Source organism: Anas platyrhynchos, chromosome Z (assembly GCF_047663525.1).
Source record: "Anas platyrhynchos isolate ZD024472 breed Pekin duck chromosome Z, IASCAAS_PekinDuck_T2T, whole genome shotgun sequence".
Classification (NCBI taxonomy): domain Eukaryota; kingdom Metazoa; phylum Chordata; class Aves; order Anseriformes; family Anatidae; genus Anas; species Anas platyrhynchos.
Window position 1 is genome coordinate 84,294,617 of NC_092621.1, and position 18,876 is coordinate 84,313,492.

At 37.8% G+C, this 18,876-nt stretch overlaps 1 protein-coding gene across 14 annotated transcripts in view; it reads right to left on the reverse strand.

Moving 5' to 3' along the window:
- Positions 1-18,876, reverse strand: part of MCTP1 (multiple C2 and transmembrane domain containing 1) — a 271,275-nt gene that overhangs the window by 193,297 nt on the left and 59,102 nt on the right. For 3 of the 14 annotated variants that reach the window (XM_072031700.1, XM_072031697.1, XM_038169788.2), the window contains exons 1-2: positions 3,227-3,335; positions 3,078-3,116 (exon numbers count right to left, since the gene is read on the reverse strand). The exons of 8 other annotated variants lie outside the window; for them this stretch is intronic. The gene's annotated coding sequence lies outside the window, so the exon portion shown is untranslated. Of the gene's footprint in view, positions 1-3,077; positions 3,336-18,876 lie in introns of those variants that run through there. 3 more of the 14 variants (XM_072031699.1, XM_038169789.2, XM_072031698.1) reach the window with 3 other exon arrangements.

Consider the following 18,876-nt stretch of genomic DNA (forward strand, 5'->3'; position numbering starts at 1 on the left):
ACAAATATTATGCAAGAATTTCTAGAGCAAGTTTTATATTAGATTATTCATCTGTCATGTGCAAAAAGTTACCGGCTCTTGATTTTATCCCACAGGTGCATGGAGCTGATTAATGACCTCAGTCTTCAGTTACCAGAATTTCTCACAACTGTTTACAAAAGCAATCACTTCTAACTGAAAGTTAATTTTAAAACATACTAAATGTAAACAGGACCATGATAAATTGATTAGAGAGTAACACTTTAAAATCTATCTCAAGTGCAAAACAAAACCCTAGTAAAAGGTAAAGACAGTTTTCCATGCCCCCTGTTGTTTTTTTCACCATCTTTTCCCATTTCAGGAGATGCCTCAGCATTCGTTTCCCTTCTGCTCAGCAGACTTTGAGAAAAGCCTTTTGTAAACCTTTTGTATGAGGGCGGCCAAACACTACACCAGGCTGCCTAGAGACACTAAGGTCATGCTCAAAACCTGACTGGACACAGTCCTGGTCAGCCTGCTCGAGATGACCCAGCTCCGGACAAGAGTTTTCAGAAGTGCTACTCCCAAAGGCAAACCTCAACCATTCTGTGTTTCTCTATTGCTTTGAAATACCACAGCAAATAAAGCATATGATGACCTCAGCTTCCTTTTCTGAAGCATGTTTGTGGATGGACTCTATTATACCAGTGTTACTGTTGACATTAGGAATTGCCATCCTCTCTGCCTGTTAGGAGCAGAGCATGTCCAAGATACATGTGAGCACCAAACACTTCAAACAAGCGTACATACATGCCATGAATTTATTCTACCATGAATTTACTCTGCACTGCTCATGTTCATTTTAAATTAAACCTTTCCCCCTACTCACTTTGGACTTTTTCTTTAAAGCAAGCCATTATTTTCAATGGTATAGCAATGTGTTATATAAGATATAAACATGAAGCTGCTTCATTGATAAACATATAACATGCCATGGATCCTAAGTAAAAATAGGAATAAATAAAAAGCACTACTGATGTTGGTGTTCTCAGTTACACACAACAAACAAACCCCTAACCACATAACTCAAAAGATAATAAAAAAAAAAAAAAAGAAAGAAGGACAAAACCTGCCTCTTAATAAATAGACTCCATGATCATGCCAAGTTGCTCATTCAACAAACCTGCTACAGCTTGAGGATATCCATTTTATGAGATCATTTGCGTATGAAGCACACAGTGCACCTAGCAGACATTGACAGCATTTTTTATTTTTTTTTTGCCAATAGAGCAATGAAGCCACAGATTTCAAAGATCATGTTCACTTCCAAACTCACCAGTCACATTCACAATCACTGTAATTCTAGTCTACGCAATGCCTTTGAACCAGGAATAAATTTCTTTCAAATTATTTCACAAAACATTTAAATTTACGTTCCTTTTTCAAAAATCCCAAGAGCATAATTTTTTTCAGAAATTAAAAAATCTTCTTCTTTAAGCCAAGGAAAAAGCATCATGAATTGAATTAGATCTGCCTTTCATCTGTGCAGAATTACTCAGTTCCCAGGACAAACCAGAAGAATGAATTTTGGTTTTGGTTTTGAGAAGATTATTGTAAAATACATGGGCTGTCTGAATACATTTTGGCAACTCATGAACATGTGATGCATGCACAAAGTGAACAGGGAAACAAAATCAGCCTCTAAAGGGGTGGAAAATACACTGAAAAAAACAACAGATTACAGTCACACAGTTTTTCCTGTTCAAAATAACCTTACATTCCTAAAATCATCAATTTTTGAAGCATTAGAATAACATCTGCTTTTCTGCATTTCCTTTTTTTTTTTTTTTCATTTTCATTTTTCCTAAAGTCTCTTGCAGATACAGCACTAATCTAATTGCTGATAGCTAGCATTTCTATCATCTCTAGAGAAACTTGCCATATCAAGCACAAAAATCCTCTCACTTGCCTGAAGAGTGCACAAGTACACCGCAAATTATGTCAAACACTGCACGTGAAGGATAACTCAACAGGGAACAAGAGACAGGTGTCACGTTCATATCGAAAGAAGAATCTGTGAACAATTAACCATCTCCCTTTCAAAATGAGAGATGCCTGCAGCCAATATATATGACATATGCATCATTCTCTAAAAAGAAAATAACCGTCAGTCATTTTATTTAAAACTATGCTGTCCACATTTTCACACCAGAAAACTAAACTATACTGATACTAAAATATCCTTTAATTTAACTGTCCATAATATTAATTAATCATATATTTAAATACGCATACACTTTAAGTAACTCAGGTTACTTTACACAAGTAGTTTTATGCTTAAATTATGTGCCAAGGTTATATTTTAAATTCTGTAAAGTGTAATTATCAGAACACAACATTTGTATTACTATAAATTCATTTTAAAACATTAAATTAAATTGATAGTGGCACTATAATTAAAACAACGCTAAGCAGTTACCAAGAGAAACTTCCTTGGTGCTTTTACTCATAGTTCAAGAGATCGCTGTAAGGAAGCTAACGCTAGTCTAGTAAATACAAATGGAAAAAAAATATTAAAAATAAGATTTCAATTTTACAAAGTTAGATTTAATTGAACATGAACTGCCTAAGTATTTCAATATTTTCAGCTGTCATTAAAGAATCACAGTGTGTGTTACAGCCATAAAATCCATCAAAAAATTCACACACTATGCAGCAGGTATTTGAGAGCAATTTAAAAGGAAGAATGACAGTCTTCAAACTACCTGATCCATCAGTAATTAAATAAACAGATTCTTCTGTTAACATGGAGCATTCAGTGAAAGAACAAGAACGGTGTGATTTCAATAGTGTTTTCCTCCTATATTCTAAACAGCTGCAAACATTAGTCCACCTGTAAGTGACTGATGCTTCTGTTCGTGTGATTTTGTATACTCTTAATGGAATAAACATTTTTCCCCATTTTGTATTACTCACTTTGGACATGCAGATTCCATCAGAAGCATGTATTTAATCATTTTCAACATAGAGTTTTAAATTATCTGCATTTTAAAATACGATCCGTATACATAATGATAAATCAGAACCTGTTACATTTTATAAAGAAACTAAATTCCTACCTTATCAGGTCCAAACTGAGAAGTTCCCACAGCTTTCACCTATGTGAAATAATATTACAGCAGTGAGTTAAAAACCTCTTGCTTCACAATGATACTTGCTAAGTGGAGTTAGCCGTGTGAGCTGATAACTGCTCAGTAAAACTGCTCACCTCCAGCTGGTAGCAACAGCTCTGTGCAAATATCACTTGACTACTGCTGTGAACTGCAGCTACTCAGAGTGAAAGTAAGATAAGACTTGATATGTGAATATGTTTCAACACATTCAGAGGAAATGACTCAACTATCTGCACATCTTTAAACACTGGAAACTGCTTCCTCCCTCCCACCCCCTGCCGCAGAAGGTGGTATAAACGAAAGTTGCTGTCATTTATTCATTAAACACTGGCATGAACCACACAAAAAAGTTCAACATGTGAACACTAGATCCTAGATAATCCCTACACTTATTTTGCCAATTAATGCCTCGAGTGGAGAAATACAAAACTTAGATGTTTGTTTTACTACATGAACACATAAGAATTTTATGAAAATCAAAGAAAATACATACTTTCTACCCTAGTATATTCACTCTGAAGACACTTCCAAAGGAAAGCTCTACAGAGGGATCTGGATAGGCTGACCGATGGGCTGAGGCCAACTTTATGAAGTTCAACATGGCTAAGTGTCAGGTCCTGCACTTGGGGCACAACAAGCCCATGCAGTGCTACAGGCTGGGGGCAGAGTGGCTGGAAAACTGTTCAGAGGAAAAGGATCTGGGGTGCTGGTTGATGCTCACCTGAATACGAGCAGTGTGCCCAGGTGGCCAAGAAGGCCAGTGGTATCCTGGCTTGTATCAGGAGCAGTGCAGCCAGAAGGACCAGAGAGGTGATCGTCCCCCTGTACTCAGCTCTGGTGAGGCCGCACCTCAAGTGCTGTGTCTAGTTTTGGGCCCCTCACTACAGGAAAGACATTGAGGCCCTGGAACATGTCCAGAGAAGGGCAATGAAGGTGGGGAAGGACATGAAACACAAGTCTTACGAGGGGCAGCTGAGGGAGCTGGGGTTGTTTGGTCTGGAGAAGAGAAGGATCACGGCAGACCTCATTGCTCTCCACAGCTACCTGAAAGAAAGGTGGGGGGAGCTGGGGGTCAGCCTCTCCTCACAGGTACCTAGTGATTAGAGGGAATGGCCTCAATGTTTAGGTTGGATATTAAGAATAATTTCTTCACTGAAAGGCTTGTGCAGCATTGAAACAGGCTGCCCAGTTGAGTCACTACTCATGGAGATTTTCAGAAGACGTGCAGATGTGGTGCTTAGGGACATGGCTTACTGGTAGACTTGGCAGTGCGAGATTAACGGTTGGGCTGGATGGTCTTAGAGGTCTTTTCCAACCTAAATGGTTCCATGATTCTAACTAATTTAAACAGACTTAAAAAAAAACTTTTCAGGTAACAACTGCTATTAATCTCTTATAAAACTTCAAAAAATTTTTCTTCTTGGTCACTACAGAAATATCAGAAGCTGAAAAAGAAGGTATGAAGATAAAAAGGCTGAGATAAAAATGATGTAGATCTTATTCAATAGAATTTCAAAATATCTTCAGTTTAAGAGCATAAAGTGCAAATATTCCACAACTGGATACACATCATTATTTGCATGATGTTAGAGTCTGTCCAGTCTTATCTACCCTTAGTATGGCACTTAATTTATTTCTTTAATCTCCACTTGCTGAAGAAAATCTTGCTTTAATTTAGCTTGAATCTTGAGTATGCAGAGAAATGGCTCTCTTTAAAATCCTTATATGTCTTCAACATTTTGTAGTCAGCACTACAGATTTAACATTCTTCTACAGCACGTTGCTTTTGATCTAAGTGATCTCAGTTTTACAGACTTTGGATCTCCTGCATTAAGCATAATATTCCACAGCAGCCAATGAATGAGCACAATCTGGAAAAGTGGATTCTCTCTTCCTAGACTTCTCCATTTCACAGAGAATCCCATTGATGCCTGGGACACCCTCACACACTGGTGTAGTTTACGCTGTACTATGTCAGTCTAGACTTAAATTTAGTGGTGTGCCTGTGAACTACAAGTTTCAAACACCACGGATAGCCAGAAAGTATGTATCATCCTGTAACCTAACATAAAAAATCAGTGCTCTCATGAAGCTGTTGGTGTTATAGGAACATTGAAATAACTGATCTAATATATATCATTATTGGTTCTAATGAAGAAATAAATAAATAAATAAAAATACCAGATTATTCCTCAATAGCACCTTGCTACAAAGGAGAAAAAAGTATGGTGAAATTAGTTATTTCATGTCAACCACATACTAACCAACTTGGGTACTAGACTAGGTCAGAACATTCCACCATTTTCATAATTTTAACTTAGTTTAACGGTGGAATTAAATATTTCTCTTGGTATAAAAAAAGTCATTCCTAAAGAAAATAAGAGTAAACACTAGAATCACTCACCCAAGGAACAAGACTGTGACTACAGGTTTTGATAGACCTGGATCAGATGCAATATACCAAAATAACAGAAAACATAGGAAATGCATGCAAAAGAAACCCCCAAAAGTCATCATCCCGATGGCATGAAAAAGCATCATATATGTTACACATGACATATGACATGTTCACATAGACGACACTGCTGAAATCTTCCATGTGAAGAGCTCAAGACAACCTAGACTTTGGCAGACTCCTGAAGCAACTTAGGAGAACAAGTTAATAAGGAGTAAAGTATCCCCTTTCTCTACTGGAAGAGAATTTTTTCCTAAAACAGCAAAGTTTTATTTTGAATTGATAGAGAGTGATGTTTCTGTTGTTAAAATAAGGATTTGTGTAGCTTCCATGGCTTCAGATACAAGGGCATAAGCCCTTGCTCATGTGATTTAATTCCTGTATGCTTTTGATTACTGGAAGCAGAGTAATAATTCCCCCTTACTTTACAGATGATGTTGAGCACTCAGACACTACTGTGAGAGGGTCCACAAAAGGAACAATAGCATCTGTTATCTCCCTGGCTACTGTTCCAGAGAACAATGAATTCATTTGCAAGTAGCGCATATGCTTTTATTCTCATTTAACAGCAATTTCCAAAGAATCTCACTTATTTATGTAGAAGAAAAGCAAGTAATGGAGGACAGAAGTCTACAGAAAGCAAGAAGAAATTTTAATCTGTACATTTGTTAAAGCCATGTTCTTTATCACTTCTTTCTGCCTTCAAAGCAATAAACTCCATCTGCTACAAATAAATACTAAACAAATTCTTAGTAGGGTCAAAATCCACCTGGAAAGAGCTGTGTGCAGAAGTGGCTTGAAAGCTGATTAAAGAGCCATTCCAGATGATGACAAAAGAAAGCACTTTGCTACTCAATACCACAAGGGAGGTTGCTGATGGAGACTCACCCCAGTGAGCCCCTTAAAGTTGTGGATAAAACAGGGAGAAGGAGTTGACTAGGTTTTCCACCAGGTGCACTCTTGCACTGGGGATCTAGACCCAGGTATCCCCTTCTTGACTGATGCCTCCTGAACTCTCCCCACGAACCACGTGGTCGCTCCTGACAGCCACTTTCCCACCTGCTCATGCCAAGGGCTTCCCCCAGAGCCACTCATAACCAGCAGAGGGGAAAAGAAAACAAGTATAGACTGAGAAATACTGCCCTTAGTGCTCAAGTGACAGCTTGGAAGAAAAGGTATTATGCTGAAGCCCCCACTCTACAGTGGTGTGCATCTCCCATTATGGTGGGAGAAAAGCTTTTGTTTTTTTCCTGTCTCTTTTTTTCTTTTTGTTTTCAGAATGTACCTCTCTCCTTAGTTTCTAAAGGCACATGATGATGTATTGTTAGGCTAACAAACATTTTGAAAATATGGTTTTTGAAACCCTACAACAGAGGATGAGAAATCAGTTATTTGAAAGGCAAAACAGGTCTCATAGCTGTCTGCTATGAGAAATCAGAGAGCAGACAATAGACCCGTGACACTGAGTAAAGTGTTTTTAAAATGTGAGTTTTCTACTGAAGCTCGTATGTCAATAAACACAGGCTTTCTAAAGAACATCTATAAATTACAGTTAGATGACTTCGCTTTTGAAACAATCTGAAAAGTTTCTTCAGTGTCAATGTGACATATTGAGGAATAATGAACTGACTAACTACACTCTGATCTATTCATCTGAATAAAACGTGATAGATTAGATTGACCTGAAACAGTGGAACAATATAATTCAGTGAACAGACAATCGTTGTGTTATTTTTCTTCAGAGAACTTTACAGCTTCTTGAGTAGTGTCACCTACTTTGAGAGCATGCTGTACCATTCAAAAGGAAAACATTATCCATAACAGTTTTGCGATCTTTCTTCCTGATTTAGCATTTTAAATTAATACAGAATTAATGAGATATTATACCAATACTAACAACAGCTAAGGGGAAAATCATTTTCAGCTCAGGAAAAGACAGTAATAGTAAGAATGTAACAACATCTGATTAGAAAGATGCATGCATATCATATTCTATATTGATCTGCCTAGCAATGTACTTCTTTCAACTCAAGAAGAAATTGGTTTACAGTGTGCTAGGATTTTTTTAATTTCACTGAATGCCACTACTGTCACTACTGATGAATGTTTAACCTCCTACAGGCTAATTTAGCACCACATGAACACTGTGGAGGTCCTGGTGTGCCATGGAACAGTTTTTCAGGTTTCAGTATGGAAAATGCTGCTGAGGCCAGGACTTCTTCCTTTATTCACTGTTTGCACACTTTACATTCGTAATTGAGGAACAGAACAGTAACCATAACCTTTAACGATAATGGTCAACTAATGGTAACAAAACTATGACGCAATTAGTAGGAATGATTTATTTCTGTACAACAACTAATACAAATTACCCTGTAACTTGACGAATGCCTCTGAGTGTTTCCTCTGCCTAGTGACAGCATTCTTCATCTACATTTCTTATTATTTGTATCTGCCCGCATGAAGTATTTCTGCAGAAGGAGATCAAATACACTTTCCTCAGATACTGAATTTCCTACCAAAACATGAAAAAAATACCATAAATAACAACCGATTTTACTGATTATTTATGCCTCTAACCTTATTCCTGTAGACCACTAAGCAGGCAGTCAGCTGGAAAGAAAACTGAAACCAGTTACTCCTTGTACATGCGGAAGTCCTGGAAATTATTTGAATGGTCCTGCTCCCTGCAAGCACACTTCTCCAAAATTAACCAAGGGAGTGCATCTCCCAACACATAAAGACAGGGCTTCTCATGCCTGCCTCTGTATTATACAAAATCAAAAACAAAAAAAGATTGGTGGAAGCAAAGAAGTCCTTGATACACACCAGAAAAAAAAAAAACAAAAAACAAAAAACAAAAAACAAAACAACTCAAACACAGCAACCACAACTGTCCTTCCAAGAACTTCACAGCAAGCCCTGGTAGAGGGGACGTCTCTACATACAGAGAGAGTGAGTCTGCCAGATCATCAGCAGATTGCCCAGGAAAGATCCTATCTACCAAACAGACTTCTCCAAGTAAGTTATAAGAAGTAAGTTATGGATATCCAACCCATGACTTGCACTGTTACACTGCTAGCAAATAGGAAGTAAAAAATGCTTCTCCTAGTACACTATCCACAAAGGAACAGCTTGAGGCAGGACTACCAAAGAGGCTGTTAAATCAGTATTTTAAAGTAGAAAACACAAACAGGCATTATTTAGAATAATTTGAGTTGTGAAAAGGTATCGTAGTTTTGGCTGTGACAGAGTTGATTTTCCTTCTGGTGGCTGGTATGGTGCAGTGTTTTAGATTTAGGACAGGAATGATGCTGATAATTCACCAATGTTTAGATGTTTAGCTGTTGCAGAGCAGTGCTTGCACTAAGCCAAGCTTCTCACACTGCTCTCCCAGCAAAGGGTTGGGGGGGACAGAGCCAGCACAGCTGCCCCCAGCTGCCAGAGGGATGTGCCATACCATGGGGGCATCGTACAGGACAATTATATGGGGGGGGGCTGGCCAGGGGGCTGCTGCTGCTGGGGATCTGGCTGGACATCAGTCAGATGATGGTGAGTAGTTGCACTGTGCATCACTTGCTTTGTACATTCTTTATATCATTATTATTATTGTTTTCCCTTCCTTTTCTGTCCTATTAAGCTGCCTTTATCTCGACCCATCGGTTTTCACTTTTTTCCCCAGCTCTCTTCCACATCCCACTGTATGAGGTGAGGAATGGGTGAGTGAATGGCTGCATGGTGCTGAGCTGCCTGCTGGGTTAAACCACAATAACGGGATGAAAAACCTGCTGCAAATCAGCACTGACCTGTGCCCGCATACTAGGCAGAGAGCATGGCTTCACTGAATGGCTGCGGAAAACTTGCTCACCTGTAAAGAGGCAGCAGCCCACACAGCAGTGAAGCTGTCAGGAAATCTTTAAAGATCAGATTTTTTTATTTTTTTTTTTAGGTATTTTTTAGACAGCATACTATATGGTAGCATAAAGATTATGTTATATATGACAAAATATACAGAGGGTAAGAGCAAGGACAGGTAGCCTAGGAAGCATACAGACATTGTCCAAGCAGCCAGGGATCAGGTTAGGAAAGCTAAATGCCTGTGGAAAATAAGGAGGTGATGGCGACAGATAATTTGGCTTCACTAAGGGCACATCATGCCTGACAAATCTGATGGCCAATATGTTGTGAAAAGATAGATGTCTATTTCCAAGGAACTCCCCCAAACGTAACTGTTCTTACAAAATTTTGGAGGTCCATGTTGCTCAGTTAGATATTGAAACAACAGCATATAGATATTGAAGCCAGGACATTTCACTTCCCACCACTTAAAAAACAAACAAGCAAATGAAAAAAAAAAAAAAAAAAAAAACACTAAAAACTAAACCAATTTTCATGTGTTCAGAGTAAGTTCTAAATGACAACATCAAAATAAACCTGATAGTCTGCTACGATGAGATTAATGGTTTACTGGATAAGGGGAAGGAGGGCAGCAGATGCTGTTTATCTTCAAATTAACAAGGCTTTCAACACCGTCTCCCATAATATCCTCACACACAAGCTGACAAAGTACAGACTACGCAAGCAGACAGAAAGGTAGGCTGAGCCTTCCTTAGGCTGCTGCACTCAGAGCAGTGCGATCAGCGACACGAAATCCAGCTGGGGGCCAGCACTGTACGCAGCAAGAGGTGATGCTGGGGCCAGTGTGCTTCAGCAGTTTGTCCTTCTTCAGCTAAGTGGAGGACATAGCTAACACAGCAGACAAACTCAGATTTAAGTCCTTACTCACTCCATATTGAAAAGTACATTACTTGAATTTTATTTATTTTTTAATCATCTGCAAAACATAGCTTCCATCTCAGCTGAGTAAAAGCACAGCTGAAGATACACAACAAAGAGTTATTGAAATGCAGGATGGGAACTTCTGGTAAAGAATAAACCCTGAAAACAGGCACTTATTTAGAATTTATTGGTATAGTTACATTTCCCCAAATAAGAAATCATCCTTCTAGTAGAAGTTATAGGCCTATAAACAGTATAGGAGAATATTGATTCTCCATTTTAAAAGTTTTAATTTTGAAATGCATTAACACCTTATAACTCAGCTTGAACTTCCAGTATCTGATGTACAAAGATAGTGTTCACGTCAGTTCAGAAAACAAGGGGATGCAAAAATGCTGAAAACCTACAAGCATACTTGCAACTCTGTTAATGATTTTTTTGATTCTAATAAAGTAACTATTAAAGATGACTTAGCAAAAATAAATAAATAAATAAATCTAAAAGGTCAATAATTGAATATAATTTGGAAAAAAAAAAAAAAAAGCAAACAGTAAGGATTGTGAAATAAGCAGTTATTCAGGTATATATCCAAGGGAGCTACCATCTTACTAATTTATGGTGGAAATTAAGATAAAGCTCTATGAAAAACAACAGCACCTCAGTTTATACTTGTAATCCTGGTGCAATGTAATTGCTGAAGACAATAAACTTGTAAAAGGAGACTCTCTTGAAATACAAGAGTGGTTCATACCTCCTTATTTTAAGCACTGAAAATGTACAGTCTGTTCAAGTACAACTTCAAAAGTACCTCATGTAGTTTCTTTGATTGTGTATGTCCTTGTTTTCTAGTTTTTAATTCTAATTAAAAAATAATAATAATAAGTTGAAGCATAACAAATATTGCTGCTGACAAAGCAGGATAAAGTTAAGATATGCACTGAACATGTGTTATGACAGATGTTCAGTTATGCCAAAATCCAAAATTCATTAAAGGAAGAAAGCCTATGGAGTGACATGACAGAGGTCACTTCTGCTACAAAAGCACCATACTGAAAGAAAGAAGCTCTACTCTGAACTAAAACAGGTTAAGACGTGCAAAAGCAACTAAAAGTAGCTTTTTTGAGCAGCTTTATAGACTCAAGTAGGTCATCTTGTGTAGCACCATGCTGGTTAATTACATTGCTTATAAATTTAAGACTAGTATGTTTCCCAAACTGACTGAAAAAATGCCTCAACAACAAATACCTCACCAAGGTAAGATGCCCCTTTGTAACCCTTGACTTTATAAATGCTTACTTTGCCCTTTACTGTAAAGCAGTCTTCGTCAATACATCAAAGACACGATTATCTTGAAAGCGCTACAGCTAACCTTCAGGACTTTCCTTTTGCAATAACCACAGTAAAGAGGATGAAAGCTGTGACACGGCCACTACACAGGAAGGACATAAAAGGTGTTAAAAGAAGTAATACAAAATTCATAAAGATATTTCCTCTGTATCAATTTGGCACTGTATTTTAACTTTTGTATTGAAGTATCTCCCTCCAAAAGTGTAACTTCAACCAAGGGAGGACATTATAAGTAACACTGTACTGTACGCATGCAAGGATGAAGACAGTGGACACTTTTCCTCTGGATGTGGATCAAAGGAAGGACTGGCATTCTCTGTTTTTTCAAAGAGCTGAGACACCCACTTTGAAAAGCAATGACAGGCTCTCCAGTCCAAGGGAAACTCTCAAAAATACAGATAGTCAGTATGAGAGGGTGCTGATTTAAGAATTTTTGAGAAATTCCTTGTTAAGAAAATATCGATAATGAGACGTTAGTATTAACCAGTAATGTACTACTACATGCCTCACCATGACCACTGGTGTTATACAGGAAGCCTAAATGCACAACTCATGACTGTGCTTTCTGGTAGCAGGCCAAGCACTTCTGGAATTTGCTTTAAGTATTATCAGAAATCTTTAAGTGCTTCAGAGGCTTTTGAAATCTGACTGTGTGTATTATCTATTTACTGTTCTGATGCTCCAGCATCAGAAAGTTTAATCTTTTGTCCATTATCATCTTTCAGTAAACTCCTACATAATTCCTTCTGGACAATATGAAAAATGTTCAATGACAAAATAGATACCTAATGCACCATTACAATGTATTTTCTGTGCTACTTATTGCTCTTAAACAAGGGAAGAAGCATCTCCTCATTTTAATAGTTTGCATAATTTTTATTTTCAAAGACCTTCTCCATGATTGTCTGTATGCCTTTTTCTTTATTCCCATAACAGTTTTTTCCAAACAATCAGAGCAGAATTTATCATGAGCTCCAGGGAAAGACTGGACCCAAGATATTTCAATAACTGAACAGACTGAGCAAAGCTTTGATTTGCTAGTATAGTTACTTTCCAATCTGGAAACCTGAAAAAGAGATCTTGTTTCTAATTCTACGAAAATGCATTTATGAGACTACCCAAAATCTGTACTAGATTCATGTACTAGATTCACAGCTTTTTTTGTAAACACACATATTCTGAGAGAAATTAATGAAGCCATGGAAGGTATGGGAGCACTTCAACCAGGATTCCCAACTCCAGCCATGCTCCCCCAGTCATGGACATTACCTTTTCTGATTGTACATGGGTATAGGCGCACTCGGGTTTAGTGTGTAAAAGCAAAGTTCTGTATATTTACAAGGTTTGATGTTGGGGTGTGTGTGTTGGCAGAGCATTGACTCCCCTCACACCCAGCGCTGTTTACTTGCCTTTTCTAAATTTTACTAAATTCAGATTGAGACTTGATTTATAACACCCCTGCCCCCCCGTCCCTCCCCCAGCCCAATGCCCCTCCCCATTTTCACCCCAGCCCCAACCCCCCCACCCCAAACACCCCCCTGTCCCAGCCCCCAGCCCTGTGTCCCCCCCAATAACTCCATATCCTCCCTCAAAAAAACCCTGTCCCCCCCCCCAGCCCCATGTGCCCCTTGTCCCCCCCCAAACACGGTTGGGAATTGGCACAAAGGGCGTGGACATGAGTCCGTAGAACAGTTGTTCGATCAGAGTTTGTTTTAAGCAACCAGGAGTAGGCCTCAGTTTGCATGACTGAGGAATGAAAAATTCCGAGTGTGGCAAAAAAGGTGCCCACGCGGCAAGGACAGAATATTCTTATCTCGAAGAGGAGGTTTCTAAGGGGAAAACAACTGCCAGAAATGTGAGGAAGGAATGTCCGTGTGTAACCGCAAGCAAGGGGAACATAAACTAAAATAACCTTTTAGGCTTAGCCAATCAGTGAGTGACTAATAGGCATAATTATAACAATCTGTATAAATATGCGCTATCCGGACAATAAAGAACTAGAACTATGCTTTACCACTCATATGGAGTCAGCTGCATTTGTTCCCTCTGCCGCGGCCTCAGTAAACCTGTAAGCCTGAAGCCATTGTGTTAGATTCCAAAGTTTTCACAGGACACAAATAAGAGGGTTGGTGTTGATCCTTTATGAAATGTCTGGCATGATTTTTATTTTCTGGCACTTCAAGAAATAGACAGCTGGGCGACAGTCAAGGCACACTAAGGAGAGCAAACAAAAAATTAACTGCTACTGCTAGCAAGCGCATGCTTTGTAGCAAATGAAAGGAAATAGGATCATAAAATATCCAAATTGGAAGGGACTCACAGGAGACTCCTGGGTCCCCTAAGGACCACCAAAAATAATAAAATAAAATAAAATAAAATAAAATAAAATAAAATAAATAAAATAAAATAAAATAAAATAAAATAAAATAAAATAAAATAAAATAAAATAAAATAAAATAAAATAAAATAAAATAATCAGACCACTGTCTGAGAGCATTGTCCAAATGCTCCTTGAACTCCATCAGGCTCAGTGCCCTGACCACAGCCCTGGGCAGCCTGTCCCAGTGCCTGACCACCTCTGGGTGCAGACCCTTTCCCTAACCCCCAGCCTGACCCTCCCCTGTCCCAGCTCCATGCCGTCCCCTCGGGTCCTGTCGCTGTCCCCAGAGAGCAGAGCTCAGTGCCTGCCCCTGATCACATGCTACAAACATCTTCTAGTAATTTACCAAAACCAACAATATACTCAGTTGCAGGATGCCTTCTGTCCAAAGGAACAAGCTGTTAAACTGACAATATGTCATTGTTGACTTTTTCCTAAGCTTTCATCAGTCACCAACCTTCACCAAGGAAAGTTCATACAGTTACTTAGATGTTCTACACAATGTCTGGCTCTGCAGCCTCAGCTCATTTGATTATTATTTGCTTTTGTTCCACCCTTCACTTCCTTCATTAATTACTGCTCTTCTTCTAGCTTCTCAGAGTGTCACTCTTCAGGCTTTTATACAGTAAGACTGCATTAAAGGAAAACAATTATGAATTTTATCCATAATATCCTTTATCACCTAGTTCAGAAAAAAAAAAATTACTGTATTTTATGTATTTGTAAAATGCCTATATGTACTGGACTGAACATTCAAAATTACAGTATAAATGAATAACAATTACAACCTGTTTAAATAGTATTTTTGTTTGTTTCTTTCAATCTGAACACCCAGATATGAGTGCTCTTTCCTATTTTAAGACAAAATTTTGCACTACACAGTAAAACTTCCATTTCATTTTTCAGAAGTTTGTTCATGATCTGGTACACTTTCAGTAAAGTGATAAAACTTTGTATCCTAAATGAGTGCCAGAATGACTCTATACAAAATATACTTCAGAAGTATAGTTCAGTTGAAGCATCTGTTCCTAGTAACAATCACCATCAGGTTTGCCTCGCTCCCTGTCCAAAATAGTCCTCATGCCTCTCAGCAGTGATCAGAGTTATACCTCTAAAGAGCATCTGAAGTATGAGAAGGGCAGGTGGAGAACGATACTGACGAATTCTGGAAGATTCTCACAACTTCATTGTACAGAACAGCAGTTTTGCATTTTACAGAGGCAACGGGCAAGATCCATCTATAGTTTCCCAACTGCTATCCAACAAATTGCTCTTGTTGTCTACTCTTCATCTGGAGTTTAATTAACTATCAATAATAAAAGATTTTGAAGTGAATTGGTTCAGTTCCATCTTGTGCCACTCTCATAGCATGCAGACTCACTTCAATTAGTGTTGGTGTTATTTAGTCTGTCAGCCAAAGATAAAACTTGGAACTCATATTCAAATGTAAATATTGAAATACTACTGTGCACAGAAAAACATCAGGTATTTCTTAATAAATTAGTTATATTATACTTTTAACTACAATACTTTTAAAATATATCATCATTTCAAATAAATACATATACATGCACACACACATAAATACTGACACATTTCCAATAAATGTGATATATTTCCTCTGTTTGTTTTCTGCTAGTTATATTTATTTTAAACAACAAATACTTGGGAATTAAATGATTAATATCTGTCCCTATACTACCTATGTATTCTTCTTTCATTTGAATTGGAAAAAAAGAACACACACACTTTTGAGCAGAGGAGTATATCATTTTGAAAATTATTCACTGGCTTAAGGTAACAGAAGCTTAACACAGATTCATCAGTTTGCTTAGCAGATGGAAGCAGTACACCCAACAGACAACTTCAATAAAGCACACTGAAGTACTCCATTTTGTGTGGATGAAAGCAGCTAACGTATCAAAAGAGATTTGTTAGTTTCATGAGATGTGGGGGTTACATGGACACATTCATATTTGTATGCTGCAGACATTGGATATCCCCTGTCACTGAATGACCAGCTCTGCAATAAATTACACATCACCAGATGCCACAGGACATGTAGGGAGGAGAGGGTCTCCTTGGCTAAGCCTCACGAGAGATCATACCCCAGAAAGTGTGCACCGATTTAGTTCTGTAGACTGCTAAGAAACAATCATTATCTCAGCAATCAGAAGTAGATATCTCTCACCGCTATTACACGTTAGTGAAATCTTAATTTATCACACTACACCAACTTCCTCTTAGGGAATAAAAGCCATTACTGAGGCTACCACTGCAACGGCAATTCTGGACCGCTATCCAAGAGACTCAACTGTCTGGCAGGAAAATGTGTCACATGTTAAAACAATCTAAACTTTTATGATGCTTTTCAAACTTATACAATGTGTTAGTAAGTTTGGAAAATATTGTACATTTTTTTTCTTTGGCATCCCTAATGCTTACTTCCGTTCCGTCCTTCAAGAAGTCCAGAAGTCCAGGCTTTTCCTCCTATGTATTAGGAAGTGCAGCAAAAGTTTTATCTTTTTGTCTGAAAACAGTCAACTCAAGTTAAAAAGAAAAAAAAAAAAAAAGGAAATCAAAATCAGATATATTAGGGGAAGATTGTATTGTATTAGGACTCTGAATCTTATTGCTAAAGTGTAAATTTATCTACAGAAAGGATAGTGGATCACTGAAATGCTCTTGCCATATAAAACATTTAAATCACCAGAATGCTTTGTCAATCAAACAATTCTCAGATATATTTTGAAGTTTGGAGCACAAAAAGGATGCACAATGGCTACTTGTCTGTTGAGGTTGTTATTAGGTGATCTTTCCTCCATGTGCAGCTAAAATTAAGAGGGAAAAAGATTTTACAAAATCATTGTATTAAAACAAGTGAGAACATGCAAATAGAACCATAAGCTTATGCATCAAAAATTCATCAAAGTAGTCTCAAAAACCTCTTCTGAGACAAACAGAAGTATTAGCTTATGCAAATGAAAACACATGCATACACACATAATTCACTTGATACTACACAGATCAAGTGGTTAACATATAGTTCTCAGCCTTGGTGTCCAACGAAATTGCGTTGTCACTGTAATAGATCTTTTGCTTCCTTTGTGGCACTTAAGGGAGCTATTAAATATATATATATATATATATATATTTATCTTGCTGTTGATAATCTGCTCAACTGTAATTCTTCTCGTTAAATCTAGCCAAAAAGAGGACAATTCCATCTCTAAACTGTAGAATCAGCCATAGTAGAGAGAGAGTTATTTCTGTGCTTCATTAACTCCCCCCCCAAATCAGCAGATAAGTTGTTCATGTTAATTTGTTAATTCATTTGTATCTCTGTCTTACAGTTTCAGCTCCAAAATATCACCTAGTAAGCTTCTGGGGACTCACTTCCCCTGTGCTTAGCTCAGACCACCATTAAGTACCTCAAATCCTGTCAGACAGTCTTACGGCCATTTTTCAAGCTGAAAGAGTGAAAACGACACAAACAGACAAAACATTTCTAACCTGTAGCTGCTCAGTTCTCTCATGATGGTGGCTTTTTTTTTGTTGTTTATTTTTTGTTTTACTACTTTCTTCCTACTGATAGAGATGCTTCCTTGACTTTTGGAAGAACTTGCAAAACAAGACTGAATTAAGTACTCTTTTGCAGAGCCTTCTCAACTCCAACTAGCAGGTAAAAAGGAGAAATCGATAAGGGAACAATATTTGTTTTTATTATTGCTTTAAATAATCTTTTTTCCTATATCATGTAATAGATTTCATACAATCTTAACAACAGAAACAATATGTTAAACTGAATTAATCTTTAAATCACTCTGTCACTGTGGAGGAACATATAGTGTAGTAAATTATCAATCTTACATTAAAAATGCACTAGGGAACAAAAAAAATGTTTCTGTTTCTAATAGTTTTCCATAAATTCCCCAAATTTCATCCATAATTTTCCTATCTACCTATGATAAGAAACTATGATTAAAATTTTAGTGAAATAAACTCTGGGGGCTTCTTGTACCAGATAACAAATGCTAACTCATATGTGCTTGTCAGTACCCACTACAGAGAACACTCTTCGAACTTGTTAAACAGAAGAAAATCTTCTCATGAAGCAACTCTTAAATCATTACTATGCTTCTCTTTCTACCCACACTGCATTTAATGCGGTTATTTTAAGTCCCTATGAAAAACCATGAGGAAAGATCATCAGCATTCACAATTACTGCTTTGCTTCACCCACACATTGTACCTACTCTGTACTTTCTCCACTCATCTGAGGAGTGACACTGGAGCCAATGTCCTGATTGTTCCAGCAAAGGTTAAACATTGCGTGATCAGTCATGATACCAAGAGTGCTCAGATCAAATTTTCAGCTGTAGTGGCAGTTTAACATACAGCATCAAAACAGATGTGGAGGACCTAATATATCACTTAATTCCTGTCACTGTGCTTCGACCAGGAAAAGTTCCTGTGAGTCAAGCATGGAGACGTCAATGGAAGACCACGGCACAATATAAAGAAAATTTCAAAAGTCATGCAAGAGTGTTAATTCTGCTTCACTGAGACACAAGCATTGACATTCAGCTATTTCACTGAGGCCTGTAACTAATCCAAGCTACAGCTGCCACCTATTCGCCGCTGACAAAATGACGAGCTGCAGGCACTGCCACAGACCTTTGCAGGTGAACCTGCAGTTCAGGGCAGCCTTTCTTCCTTGAAAGATGAATTTTCACTTTGAGGAGAGGCAAGGAGAAAGTTTCCAGCCACACCTAAAAATCTCA